The following is a 15,000-nucleotide window of genomic DNA, read 5'->3' on the forward strand; positions in this document are numbered from 1 at the left end:
GATGATGATGCTCATCAGCACGCCATGATGATGATGCTCATCAGCACGCCAAGATGATGATGCTCATCAGCACGCCATGATGATGATGCTCATCAGCACGCCATGATGATGATGCTCATCAACACGCCATGATGATGATGCTCATCAGCACGCCATGATGTCATCTCGCTGTGGGGGAATCTCTTCTTCTTGTGTTGGTTTGGAGAGGACTTCAGTGTGACTGATGAATGAACACCTGTTAGCTCTGTCTGAGCCTCTTCTGCATCTTTACCTTCCAGAACTTTCTAATCATGTATAGGCGCGTGCAGGTGTGTGCGGGCGCGTGCAGGTGTGTGCGGGCGCGTGCAGGTGTGTGCGGGCGCGTGTAGGCGTGTGTAGGCGTGTATTCTGAGGTGCATGAACACCTGTACCTGTGCACTTCCTGCTGCTCTCGTCCCTCTTGGAGGAGCTCATCAGTTTGCAGTTGAAGTTCTCCTCCCAGTACTCAGCAAACCAGACGTTCCTGCGGTTGTTCTCCAGAGTCCTCGAGGTGAAGTAGGAATCGAACCCTGAAAGACAAATGACACACAAGTGAGACAAACAGAAACCCACAGGAAGTAAACAACAATGAGTCAGGAAGTAAACAACAACGAGTCATGATGTAAACAACAATGAGTCAGGAAGTAAACAACGACGAGTCATGATGTAAACAACAATGAGTTATGATGTAAACAACAATGAGTTATGATGTAAACAACAATGAGTTATGATGTCAACAACAATGAGTCATGATGTAAACAACAATGAATTATGATGTAAACAACGATGAGTCAGGAAGTAAACAACGACGAGTCAGGAAGTGTTAGGTGGGGGTTACTTCTGTAGTAGATGAACAATGATGAAATGGTGAAACAGACTGTGGATCATCTTAGATTTATTCAGCCATGGTCAGACAACACAGAAACACAAAGTGCAGACCATCACTGACCCATGCTGACCAAGATCTCACAATCATTGACAATCATCGGCAAAGTGGCCATCATGGGCAAAATGGCAAAAAGGCCAAGTCTTCATCACACAGTGTGTCTTATATTCTGCTAGAAGGTAAAGCCCACAAATTCCTTTCCATTTGGGTACATCACTATAAAACAATAAAGATGACATGACACTGATTTTTATATGAAACCGATGTAGACTCTTTGTCTAACAAACAGTTGTTGACAACATATGGTTGGCTCCTATACAAACATAGATCTGCTACAATTTACATGTTTCACCATATAAGGTTCCAGCTTCACAGCCAAAAGAAGAATTACTGTGAGATGGTTGACACAATTTAAAGATATGTCCACGAAATGATCAAGATGAATGAATCCATGAAAATATGTACTAACAGGAAGTAAACAACAACGAGTCATGATGTAAACAACAACGGGTCATGATGTAAACAACCATGAGTCATGATGTAAACAACCATGAGTCATGATGTAAACAACGACGAGTCATGATGTAAACAACCATGAGTCATGATGTAAACAACAATGAGCCATGATGTAAACAACCATGAGTCATGATGTAAACAACGACGAGTCGTGATGTGAACAACGACGAGTCATGATGTGAACAACGACGAGTCATGATGTAAACAACGACGAGTCATGATGTGAACAACAACGAGTCATGATGTAAACGAGTCATGATGTAAACAACAATGAGTCATGATGTAAACGAGTCATGATGTAAACAACGAGTCATGATGTAAACGAGTCATGATGTAAACAATGAGTCATGATGTAAACAACAACGAGTCATGATGTAAACAACGATGAGTCATGATGTGAACAATGATGAGTCATGATGTAAACAACAACGAGTCATGATGTAAACAACAACGAGTCATGATGTAAACAACAGTTATCAGGTCAACAGGTGTTGCAGCGATGGAAGCGGGCAAGAGAAGTGGTTCAGATAGAAGTGATTGTACCCGACCTAAAAAGCCTCTGCATGTTTCTAATAAGCTCCACGAGCAGAAACGTGCTCAAACTAGGATCAATATTGGAGATGCTTTTGAAAAATGGAGAGAGGTTAGAACACAGAAAGGTTTACAGACCCATGCAGAGCTGGATAAACACTGAAGCTTCAGAGTCCACCACATGGTGACCTGAGTGAGCATCAACTCTAGAGAGGAGTGGGGGAAGGGAGACAGCTCTCTATGACGTTTAGAATTTAGACTGCAGTACCCATTTTAACCACTACACTCATAAAAATAATTAACCCAAAAACATAGACTTTAAGTGATTTAATCACATGTAAATTTTCCATGTATTTTTATTACATAAATTCAAGGTAAAATATTGCATTAAAGTCTAAAGTTTAATATCACATTGCTGCAGCTTGAATGAATTAAGTAACTTAGTCAGATTTAATTGAGTTAAATTAATGAAAACTTTAACATAAACCGTATTAACTAATTTAATTAACGGATATAAACCTTAGTTGATCTTTAACATAAACCTTATTAACTAATTTAATTAACGGATATAAACCTTAGTTGATCTTTAACATAAACCTTATTAACTAATTTAATTAACGGATATAAACCTTAGTTGATCTTTAACATAAACCTTATTAATTAATTTAATTAACGGATATAAACCTTAGTTGATCTTTAACATAAACCTTATTAATTAATTTAATTAACGGATATAAACCTTAGTTGATCTTTAACATAAACCTTATTAATTAATTTAATTAACGGATATAAACCTTAGTTGATCTTTAACATAAACCTTATTAATTAATTTAATTAATTGATATAAACCTTAGTTGATCTTTAACATAAAACGTATGTGTTTATTTAATTTATACATTTTAACTTGAATTGATCCTATACATAAACCTTACGTAATTATTCAAGTAAAACAAATCTAATGATGTAATCCATGGTTATTGACACTTTATTGCCATTTCCTATCAAACATGGCAACAGGAGACTTCAAAACATCCATTTTTAAATGTAATGTAGCTTCAGCTTTACAAAAAGACCAAATAAGGCATTCAGTTGCCAAGAACCACCAGTAAAAGCAGAATGAAGGTCAACACGTTACACTAAGGGTATAAACTCGATCAATTACTGCTTAAGTAATGCATGGGTCATGATAATTTAAAGCATGAATAAACGTATCACCATTTAAGCAACAGGATTTAAAGGTATACTCTACTTTTATTCATGCGTTAAATTATCATGACTCGTGCAATAAAAAAAACTTGCATTAACTTTCCAAATGTGCACTCTTATGTTTCCATAATAATAATACTTCAAAAAGGGTACAAATTATATACTCAAATATTTTTTAATTAATTCATACAATTATTTTATGTATGAATTGAAGGATGTTTTTACTCCTGTTGCTCAACATTAAGTAATGACGGAGCCACTATGACCTTATTAAACCAGCATGTCTTTCATATATTATCAGTTATAGTTTGTCAGTCAGTATGGACCACATTAACTGGTCATAAGTTTGTATGTGGACCATAATTATTTAACAAATAAACTCATGTCCAGCTACTGTGATATCAACCAACAAATGTATGAAGTAACAGTGAGTTAAGGAGATGAAGTTAAGTCAGTGATTCCATCATTACTTGATGAGGAACAGGGGTTCATAATACATCCTACATGAATACGAGTTCAGAATTATCTAACCATCCCTAGTTATTAAAAACTAGTTATGTATAAAATGTGTACCCTTATCGAGAAGTTTTTCCAGCTTTTAAATCTAAACTTTGTACTCAACAAACTTTTCAGAGTTGTGAAACTTCCTATTCATAAACAATGCACAAGGCTTTCCACTTCATTCGTTTTCAAGACATTTACAATGTAAATGTACACAATTCAGCACAAACACGTTTCTTTAAGGCAAATGAAATATACAAACAAATTCAGTGCACTTAGGTACACATAGGCTCTTAATGAACTTATTAAAGTGTAAAAACTTCACCGATGTACTTAATAATAACATAAGAACAAAACGACATAAACGGTCAATGAAAACCAAAACCATTGAGGGCTGGATTCAAGATCACCCTGAAAGTCGAAGTCAAACATTGAACTCAAAGGCTGTTATAATTTGTGAGAATCTTTTTTCACAGCAACTCAAAATGTCACTCATAGTGTGAATGCCTCCTGCATACCCATCAGCACTACAATAATGTCTGGGCACACTACAAGTAGAATGACAGTATCATGTTTCTATTATTCTTTTAACAGTGTTCATGAAATACATTAAACATCTTTCAAGAAGCAACAAATCCTTGACAGCCATCTATTGAGTTCAAAGATCAAAATAAAAAAGATAAAGTGCGACTAAGGCTGCGCTTAAAACAAAATGTGCTCCTGACATTGAACACAATGGCACACCTGGTAGATTACAAACTGAACAGTAGTACAATCCTCCCCAAACTTTGCAAAACATGAAAAGGTTGTAAGAGAAGTTTCCTCCAGTAAAAAGCCACCTGAGTCTGTTGTGCTCACTGAAGCAGCTTTATCTTCAGTCCTTGCACCTTTGGGGATAGTTTGTTACCATCCAAGTTCATAAGTACTTTTTGGAAGAACTCAAATGTGTATTTGAGCTCAGGAGGATAGCTCAAATTAAGGGTGTAAATGAGGCCGAACAGCATGATGCAGCCAAAGGAAATGCTTCCCAGATTGCTCAGAAGTTCCACACCCTCGATCACCACTTGGACATCTTCTGGTTCGTCTTTGTCCGAACCTTCTGTGTGAATCACAAAGACCCCCATGGTGGTCTGTGACATTTCCTTCTCAGCATCCTCACTGTTCATGTTCTAATTGTGGAAAAAATAGATGGATATGAAATAGAGTATTAAAATAATTCAAGAAGAAAAGATTCAAGGTTTAACCTCAATCTGAATTACTTACCAAGTACTCTTTGATGAGAACGTTGCTGTCCTCATTTAAATACAAGCACAGACATTTAATGACTGCATCCCTCTTGAGGTTGATGTCCTCACTCTACAAAAAAATAAAACATTATTTTAATAAAAAGATTTTGTTCAAGATGTTTCCGAGGACATTTTGTAGCTGTCCTTGCTTTCATGATTTAAAAAAACAAGTTTGTTTTTTTCTTAATGGAATAAAAATTTAACTTTGTATTGTATACCACTAATATTCTTTTTTTTTTTTTTTTACAAGTTCAAATATTTTTAGTAAGAACTTGATATGAACACATCGTAACAGTGGTTTTGTAAAATATTTTTTTAAAGTACAGGAATAATTTAACAAATTTGTTGAGGAAAAGGTCTTCAAGCACTTTCCCCCTATTTTAAAAATTACACACAGTTTAATGAAGAAGCTGTTGGAACTAACAAGTAATGAGATTCTGCTATTATTATCCCAGCCTGACATGGTTCAAAGATAACCCACAACAATGTTCAATTACAGGTTTTATTCAATGCATTTAATTTACCACTATGACCATATTGTGAAGTAATTTTTGATCAATTTCTCCTGGTTTTTGTTTTTATCAATAAAATGTTTTGAATAAATTACATCAACATTACTTTGAACAAATTAATAAATTACTTCTTTACACACCAATTTGTATCAAATACCACCAGATGAAAAGCTCCTAAAATAAGTCTACAGGTGCATGTGTGCCCATGCACATACTTAAACACGCAAACACATTCACATGCAACACTTTAATATCAGTAAATGCACACAAAAATCAAGTTGAACATTTGTATATATCTCTCAGGAGCTATTTATTATAATGGGGTGGGCATTTGTACGAGGGTGCCCTCTTGGGGAGGTAATGGGAAAAGCAATAATAGAGCTACATCTAGTGGGGAGTATTTTTTTTAATTGGAACAAAGCTTAGAAACTCTTTAGAAATCCAAACTCCAATAAAAACTACCAACCTCTACTTAATATATAGTCTGAGGATTGATCCCATTGTAATATTAAATAACAAAGAGTAAGGTCTTTTACCTGCTTTTTGTAAAGTGTCTCGAGATAACACTTGTTATGAATTGGCGCTATACAAACAAAGATTGATTGATTGATCACAGCCAAAATGAAAGCAGAAAAATACAAGTCAATGACCAAAACATAGTCAAGCGGGCTACAAGGATTAATTATCTAAAGTATGATGTACATGCCTTAGCTGTGGGAGCCATGAGGAGTCGGATCTTTCTTCCAGCTGCTCCGCCTTTGTTGCTGAAGACTTTGATTAGGTTCGGGGTGTGTTTGTCGAGTTGTGCCAGGAACTTCGCTTGAAGTGGTAAAGTTGTGATTCGCATGAATTCTGCGTTAATCTATGGGGAAACAGTGAAAAGGAAAAAAGTGACATTCATGAGCAAGTGATGAAAATGTATATTGTAAGGGAACACTGCACAAAAAGGACAGGAGCACACACACACTGGACTAGAAGATGTGGCACTGTGGCATTTTAGCAACTTTGAGCACATTAAATTGCAAGCAAAAATAATCACATCTTTAAATGGGGAGCTGTCTGTATTGAACAACGTAGTACCCTAATTTGTAGTGTTAGTTGCTGTAGATATTAAGAAATTAGTCCCATTTGTGAACGTTGTGTCAAATGTGTAACTGTAAATTCCGGTGTATAAGACGCACTTTTAAAACCTATTTTTCCATCTTAGAAGTTGGCTGCGTCTTATACACCTCATTTAAGCGGGTGCAGCCGCCACTATCCCTGTGCGACCTGACGCTATTAAAAAAACATTGAAAGCTGATTGCACTCTGTGCTCGGAAAGACAACAACACAGATCAGTCTGGCTGCGCGACTTTATTTTGCATCTTTTTTCCCCCAGAAGGTCATAACCCTACATTTACAGAAAACGGTGATATATTGTTCCTATATTGAAATTAAAGAGTGACCAGCAGAGAGCTCGCAAGCTAGAGATCTGTGCTTCACAACCTTCACTGCAGGCTGAGAGCTAAACTACTGTATTGTAGCTAGTGTGAGAGCAAACTCCCGAAAGTGAAAACAGCTGTACAGAAGATGCACGTTGTTGACTACACTGAACACAATAGAAATCGTCACAAAGGAAGAGTTTTTTCTGGGAGACCTTCAAAAAACAGGGTGCGTCTTATATTTTGGATTTTACGGTACTTATTTGCAACTCTTATGGTTTTAAACTTTGTCAATATAAAAGTACAAGTGCACTCTTTTTTAATCATTCTATAAACAATCATAAAAAAAACTAACTGAAATATGAATTACGGGTACAAATAATATTGATTGGAAAAAAAAAAGGAACCTTTTCCTAAGAGAAAAATAGTGTCAGTTCATAATTAGGGAAGGTTGTTGTTCAGTTAGAAAAGTCGTACATTAATAATCAATATCAATACTTACTTCACCCACTGTAAACAAAGCAGGCCATCTATTCACCAATTCAGATATCACAGGCGCTTCCTGGACTACCTCCTGCCGTCTGTATGAGAAGGTCTTCTGCATTTTATCTTTGATCACTGCATCATTGTTTCTCTTTTTCACCTCAGCCAGGAGAGCTACCCTTGCGTCCTCAAGACTCTCTCGTGTTTCGCCGCACGGGAGGGATGGCAGGAAGTTGACCTCAGCTTTTCGTGGTTTTTTTATGTTAGCAGCTGCTTTTTCTTGACCTTTGCGCTTGTTCTTTAGAGAGTTCACACTGACTTCAGGATGTCCAATCTTGTGAAGTTTTGTGCGAAAATTGGCAACCTTTGTCTTCAGATACTGTTTCCATCCCTCATGGCCGGCTTGAGTCCCTCTTTCCTTTAGGCATGGATGGGAATGAACCAACATCTCAGCAGCCTCTTCAATTTGGGAATCACTGGGATATGCTGTGTATTTGAAGATCTCTTCAGCCATGCCTTCAAGTATATCCATTCTTAGCTTTGGTGAAGGGGTAAGAAGAGTTCCATTTGCTCTGAATTCTGCATCTGCTCTTTGGAGCTGAATGTCAGCAAAATATGAAAATCGGGGAACAAAGAAGACTGGAGGCCAAGAACAGGTTCTAGAATCTGGAGCTGGATCCAAAAGGAGAGTGTCTGCACTGCCAAATGAATGGTCAGAAGAAACACAGTCCTGGTCAAGGGATGGAGAGCTGAGAGGGTTTGCAGAAGTCGATCCTGTGGTCATAGAGCTCTGAGATGCAGTGGGAGAAGCTATTGGTGTGCTTGCACTGCAAGGTGGTGTCCTGGGAGTGCTGGGGCTAGTTTTGTCACAGGAAAAATAAATGACTTTCAAAGTGTCCCTGTCTCTTATTTCACTGGTTGACATAACATTGACATATTCATTGCCAAAGTCTGCATCCTTGTATTGGAGCCTGAACGGCTGTGTAAGTCCAAAAGCAGTCTTTATCTCCTCAACAAGTTCATCCACAGTAGATGGTATCCCTGACATGAGAATAAGTTTTCTTGCGTCGTCTCCACCAAGAACAACTCTCAGGTGAGCCGGGCCGGACATCTTTGACTCTTCTACAACAAATACAAAAAACAACATTTAGGAAAATAACTTAACCGTACTGCAAAATCAGGAGAAAATCAACTTTTTTCACAAGTTAAATGATGACTTCCAGCGGATCACTCCAAAAGAACTTGATCAAAGGACTCCCTTGTTACATTGTGTATTCTGCAAGCCTAAGGGGCACATTTTAGCTTTGAGAAACTACAAAGGTAATTTTTATCAGTTTTTAATGTTTTAGATTCAAAGAACCTATGAGATCTAGCAGCCCAATCAAAGAATTAAAGTTGAATATACCGTTAAAAGTGATAAAGGGAACGCTTAAGGTACACATCGGCTCTTGATAAACAAGAGTGTAAAATCTTTAAGGAAGAACATTGTATAATTTAAAAAAAAATTAAATCACAGGCTGATCACACAAGTGTGAATTTCACCACAGCACTTCATAACGTGACTCAGTCGTGTGTGTGGCTCCAGGGAGACTAAACAATCACAACATCTGGGCATGCCAATGATAAGCATTCGCCTAAAACTGAGTTATTTTTCAAGTTAATGGCTGTCATTCTCAGTCTTAAAAGGGCATTCTACTGACCAGATAGATTTTTTTATATATATCTATTGACTGAAATTGTTTTGTGGTTGTAATAGCATGGACCCCCTTTTTTCTCGAGTTTTTTTTTATTAAAAAACGTTTGTTCAGGATTTAATATGTTGTGTGAGAAATACTGTTTAAGTGATACTGTATGTTCTTTAACTTAATTGCAAATATTTCTTCTTACCGAACATTTCAGCCTGATAACATTCACTGGATTGTAAATAAGCCTTAATTGCATGACCAAACAGTACCCACTTTTAAAACTGTGTTCTGAATCATTGAATTATAAAAACCTCTTGAAATATTCAAAACATTGAATAAATTATGTTGTAAATATATTATATAATGTAATTTACTTTTTAGATTATTGACAAATCACAAGTTAAATGTCTTAAGATCAGTGAGATAGTCAATTTATAAACCCACCTTAAACAATGATATGCCTTTTCAAGGTAACCAAACGTCTCAGGCCAACCATGTAGTCACAGAGTGGATATGCATCGGTTAGGTCCTCAACATCAACCAGGGCAACCTCTCTATTAGGCGATATGGTCAACTCATAAGCTCTGAAGTGCTCATGATACCAGGCACACAATATTCTTACAACAAAGCTCAAATTGTTTTTAACAATGCAAATTTGAAGAATTTCTGCGAACTCAGGCAGACCACCAGTTGCGCCGTAAGGAATTAGCATGCCAATTCTGTAGGAGATTCCTTTCATGGTAACATTTTTGGCCAGATGCACCTCACTTATGTTGGGGTATTTCTGCTTGAGGCTTTCTGCTACTTCCTTGTTTAGTACATCAACAGGCAGGGTTGTGACATTTCCAACTTCCAATATTGATTTAAGGTTTGAAGCATTTAAATAGTAGGCAATCATTTGTTGATGCTTTGCAGCCAATGTGAGTGGTATATTCTTGAAACAATTTGTATGACGAGCAACCTGCTTAAAAAAGCTATGCTTTGCCTCAAATCTCATAGTCCATTGCCCCACTAAAGGCCCAAAACATTCAATCATCTGAGGGTAATGCTCGATGTAGTGATGTTTTGGTCGGAGTCGCGCAGGAAAAAGCTCCAAAAATCTATCTCTGTGTTCAGTGATTTTGCATTCCAAGTAGGCAATGGTCTCTTTATTGTAAGCAGGGGCCACAACGAGCTCAACAATGTCTTTTAAATCAAGCAACACAAGCCAAGCAGGCTCTTCCTCTGGTATTAAGTCTCCAATAATTAATGGGAGCAACCTTATTAAATTCCAATTTTCGTGGGCATTGCCTCCGATAGTCTTTGTAGTTGCAAAAGTGCGAGCTATAACATGCGGTTTGTTAGTTTTATCCCCCCACTTATATGGAAAGTTCAGGATTAATTTGTTTAGAGTGTCAAGAGACAGATACTTTTTAGAAATTAATATTCCAATGCAGAGAGAAAGCTCAACTGGTACAATTCCCTCAAACAAATCATGAGCAATGTCAGGAGGGTATCCCCGAGTGACATGAAAATAAGACAAATTCTTGGAAAACACACACTCTCTTTTTACTCCACAACAGATTGTTGAGCTGTCCTCTGCAGATCTAATGTGTGTGTCATGTACGTCTTTAGTTCTTAGTGTAAAATGTCCTGACTGAACAGCCTTATCCTGAATGTCTGGTCTCTCACCTGTACAAAACCTGCAGAAGTAGGTGCCAGAAAAGCTTTCAATGAAGCCTGCTATCCCGTGTGCTCCTAAATTATCTGCAATGACCGACTGGACTGTGCCTTTCACAAACTCTCCAACACCTGAAATAAAAACACCATATTTCTCTAATATTATCAAATCTTGTAAAAGGGGCTCTAAAATGTGTTCATATCCATACAACTTAACATCAGTACTCTTGCACAATACTGCCAAATAAATCGAAGATAGAGCTGAGTGAGATCCAGGTGGTAAATTATTTAAAATCCAGTACACACCACAAAGTTTATGGGTCTTTCTGGATGTGCCTATGGGGTTACACACCTCAAAGTCATCAACATATAAAGATATTGATCATTTCAATTCCTCTCCTGTGAAAAAAATATTTTCTTTAAAGAAAATCCCGTCTCTTATAGACTTGTACTGCTCTTTGGCTGAGGTATTTCTCTGTGCCTTGTTGGTTTGGACAACACTTTCTAAAATGTCAGTGTTAGTCAACAAATGCTGCAAAGAACTCAAAATGGGAATATACTGAAATGTCCTATTTGTTTTAGGATCAAGGATGTACTCAACTGGGTTCACCACATTGAAATGTTCTTTGTAATACTGTTTTCTTTTGTAGGATGTAGCCAAAGGGCCACCTTTTGCAAAAGCTTTGGCCAATGGGTTAGACTTGCAAGCTACTTCAGCAAGCTCTTTGACAACTGACTCTTCTATCTGAACACTATGGTTTTTCAAAATGTTAGACAAGTTGTTAAAAGTGACATGAACGGATGAAGAACTTAACAGAAAGTGTAGTTCATGCAGTACTTCATCAATTGCTGTAGCTGGCACAAACAAAATATGCTCCAACTTTAATATAACTGAGGCAATTTTCTGCTCAATGAGCTTTTGTAGATCTTCTGTATTACAATTACTATATGCATCTACATCAGTTTCTATTTCTGTGTCTGCAGCACATGAAGCAACACCAACAACTGAGCTTTCAGATTCTTGTGTTCCATTAACAGTAACAACCTCAGCTTTAAAATCATACGAAGTATGGGAATTATGTTTTCGGTTTTTATGAGTATGAAATGTACTATAGATGTTAGTTTTAAACAAACAACCTTTAAACATGCATGTTACAGTTTCGTATTTCCGCAAATGTTCATTTATATGACCAAAGTAATCCTTTTCATTTGAAAGCTCATCTATAGTACACAACTGACATGAAAATGTAGTTAACTCAGGTGGTTTTGAAGATGACTGGGTTTGGTGAGAACGATATATATGATTCAAAAGACTGTTCCATAATCTGAACGTGCTAGGACAGTTGGAGTACGGGCAGGGATGTCTTAAACGGTTTCCTTGATGGCCATGTTTAAGTTTACAATGTTTCAGTAATTCATACCTGCTTACACATGAATTTCCACACACCTTACATTCCCACACGCCCATTCACATATTCAACCTGAAGAGAAAAGAAAACAAGGTCAGGCTGTAGCTGTCGTTTTATCATAACTCAAGCATATTTAATAAATATTTGACAAAAATCATCACAAGTACTCACCTTAATAGAGAGGTGTCTGTACACAATAAGAGGTCATTGGTTTAAGTACTATGGATATGATGTAATACCTGAAAAAATTAAAAATATTACAAGGTTAGATTGCCTATAAAATGAGATGTAGCCAGCTCCGAAATGAGAAGTTTTACACGTGTACACAAATAATTAACATTACAATTTTCAATACAGTCTACATTGACAGAAGCGTCATCATTAATGTCATATTCACAAGCACTGCACATGGGTAAAAAAACAAAACGCTTAATGGTGAACACGTATCTCCCATGGGGAGAAGAGTAGTCTATCCAGCCAAAATGCAGAGATCTAGTACGCTTTTATGAACAAATGTTAATAAATTACAACAGGGTCAACACGTCTTAATACGCAAGGTTTCTTTAAGAGCGGATCAGCGAGTAAAGCAGTACAGTTCATTCATAGCAGAAAATAGAAAATGCAACCCTGTTAGCAAATACAGCTGCTGGAGTAGCAGTAACCATTTTAAAACCTGACCCGAGTGTGTAAACCGGAGCCGAGTGCGAGTTACCGTGTTTAGTTTGGCTGTATATAAATTGTGAACACAAACTAAAGGCATGTTCTCACCAGATTCAATACACACACATGCCGTCAGCTGCACTCGAACACTAGTAGCACTTAGCTTTACTTTAGCTCTACCTTAGCGCATTAGCTACTCCCATCAACAGACAGCTTACAGTAGCCAAATAACATTAATACAGAAGTCAGCAACAAATGGCATACTCTTTCCAAATACCTAACCGGCAGTCTGTTAGACATCACGTTACAGTTCAGTAGTTCAAATTAAATTTGAGTGTTACGGTTGACCATCTTTAGGCTTACCCCCACGGTCCACATGAATATTAATTAGCCATGTGCTGCGTTACGTGCATTGACTCAGGTTGGGTAACCGGCCTCTAAGCCGGATCAGCAGGAAGCTCTGCAAGCAGGTCCTCTGCTATGTCCCCGCCTAATATTTACAGTCTATGGTCCCCGCCAAAGATAGCAGACATATTTTACGACCAACGTGACTACATAACCGAGGTCGAAGCGGTGATGCTACCCGTGTTCAACCCGATGCTAGCGTCACGCTTACTCATCCGCGACTCAAAAACGGTCATTTTAGTCAAACTACAGCTTAGACTGGTTTTAATTCAATATACTTAATGAAATGAAGTATCCCTGCATCATAATATAACAGATGGAAAACGATTTCACTCACCTGCAACCGCATGTGCGTCTTCTCGCTCAGCCAAAATTTTGCGAAAGACCAAACTCACGTTCAATGTTTGGGGACATCGCGATGTTACCTTTACTCCTGCACATGCGCATAGCCGCCTTTCAGTGAAAACTAGGGTATAACCAATCTTCTCACATAAAGTTTACTAGAATTGTTTTCATTTAATTTTGTCAAAGTATATTTACATTGTGTTTAGTTAATATTATTAATTAACGTATAATTTTATTTTATTTAATCTAAAGTATAATTAATCGGTCACATAAAGTTTACTTGAATTGTTTTAATAACATTTATTCAAAGTATATTTATGTTGTGTTTAGTTAATATTATAAACTAACGTATAATTTTATTTTATTTAATCTAAAGTATAATTAATCGGTCACATAAAGTTTACTTGAATTGTTTTAATAACATTTATTCAAAGTATATTTATGTTGTGTTTAGTTAATATTATAAACTAACGTATAATTTTATTTTATTTAATCTAAAGTATAATTAATCGGTCACATAAAGTTTACTTGAATTGTTTTAATAACATTTATTCAAAGTATATTTATGTTGTGTTTAGTTAATATTATAAACTAACGTATAATTTTATTTGATTTAATCTAAAGTATAATCAATCTGTCACATAAAGTTTACTTGAATTGTTTTAATTTAGTTTATTTAGTGCATATTTAAGTTGTGTTTAGTTAATATTATATATAAACTTTTGATTTGGTTTAATTTAGTTACATTTTACCTGAAAATATAACGTATCTTTTATTAGGGCCAAGAATCATTTTTTTGAGTGTAGGGGTCAGAGTTACATACTGCTCCTTTAGTAGCAGCTCGTTAGCTGCTGTTGGATAACGTTGGACCTCTCTCCTTCTGCATTACGACGCCAACACGAGCCAGAGGAGAGTTAAAAGCAACGTTTTCTCAACGTTTGGCAGTCAGGAGGATTCAGAGCGATGAAAAGAAACGAGCCGAGAGCCACCAGAAATAACTGTGAACATGTAACCTGTGTGTAACACACACACACACACACACACACACACACACACACACACACAAAGAGCTCAGAGAAGGTGTTGTGAGTGGGTTCATAATCACATAAGTCAATTAAGAGATTATCGGTTACCATGACGATAAACACACCGCAACACAGGAAACACAGGAAAAAAACTGTTATATCAGGGCTGTAATGTTCCCAGGTGCTGTTTGTCTGTTTCTCCCCAAGCTGATGCTGAAGTGTAACCTCCTGCAGTTCCTGGAGTATCCACTAGAGGCTGGCTACAGAAGCACAGGAAGTCACATACACACCCATTCTAAAAAGCCTGTTTTTACAGCAGAGATTAACATGTTTACAGCCTGGTTCAAAAAACCAAAGAGGTGTGATTAGCTCATGTCTCGATGGACACACACTGTACGGGGGGGAATGTTTTGATGACTCATCAGTTTTGATTTGATGAAGGATAAGAGTTA

At 36.9% G+C, this 15,000-nt stretch overlaps 1 pseudogene; it reads right to left on the minus strand.

Annotated features, from left to right (window-relative positions):
* Positions 1–15,000, minus strand: part of LOC132961590 (metabotropic glutamate receptor 7-like) — a 30,358-nt pseudogene that overhangs the window by 4,545 nt on the left and 10,813 nt on the right.

This window comes from Labrus mixtus, unplaced genomic scaffold (genome assembly GCF_963584025.1).
Source record: "Labrus mixtus unplaced genomic scaffold, fLabMix1.1 SCAFFOLD_150, whole genome shotgun sequence".
NCBI lineage: Eukaryota > Metazoa > Chordata > Actinopteri > Labriformes > Labridae > Labrus > Labrus mixtus.